Source organism: Penaeus monodon, chromosome 24, assembly GCF_015228065.2.
Source record: "Penaeus monodon isolate SGIC_2016 chromosome 24, NSTDA_Pmon_1, whole genome shotgun sequence".
NCBI lineage: Eukaryota > Metazoa > Arthropoda > Malacostraca > Decapoda > Penaeidae > Penaeus > Penaeus monodon.
Window position 1 is genome coordinate 17,060,915 of NC_051409.1, and position 647 is coordinate 17,061,561.

Below are 647 nucleotides of genomic sequence, written 5' to 3' on the forward strand. Positions count from 1 at the left end.
ACACTGATTTTATATTTGTTATTTTTCACTTATTCGCTCTTGGACAATATATGAGAAACACTGGATTAAGAGAAAACCTTGGTGTCGCTATCATTCGCTCCTTTCAAGAATGAGGGACACGGCGGCGGGCGCACGTAACGAAACCCTTCGCTGCTGCCTCTCTTCCCCAGCGCCATTCCAAAAGTTACTTTCGCCAAATGCATCGCGAACGTTTAAAACGTTACTGCTGAGATTTTTCAAATTCCAATATTTTACCCGGCTAGAGTAATTTCCCCCGACTTTTACTTTAATATTATATTTTGTAAATACACATCATGCTATGAAAACTTTTAATGAGTTAGTATGACCCTTGAGCAAAATATGAAATATGATGAGATAACAGTAATAAAAAATGAATAAAAATGTTGATCGCTATTCTTTGGACCAGAAATAAATCGTGCGCTTCCAGCCGTCCCCTTTTCAACAGCTGCAGAACGCTGTTAAATATTCTGGACTGTAACATTGCGTGAGGAAGCGATGGATTAGCGAATGCCTTCTCATCCAGTTGAACTGTCTCCCGCACATCTACGTGAATCCATTAAAGACATGTGAAGAAAATACCAGATCCCCCCCCCCCCCCCTACACACATACTTCCAAGATTTCTCAG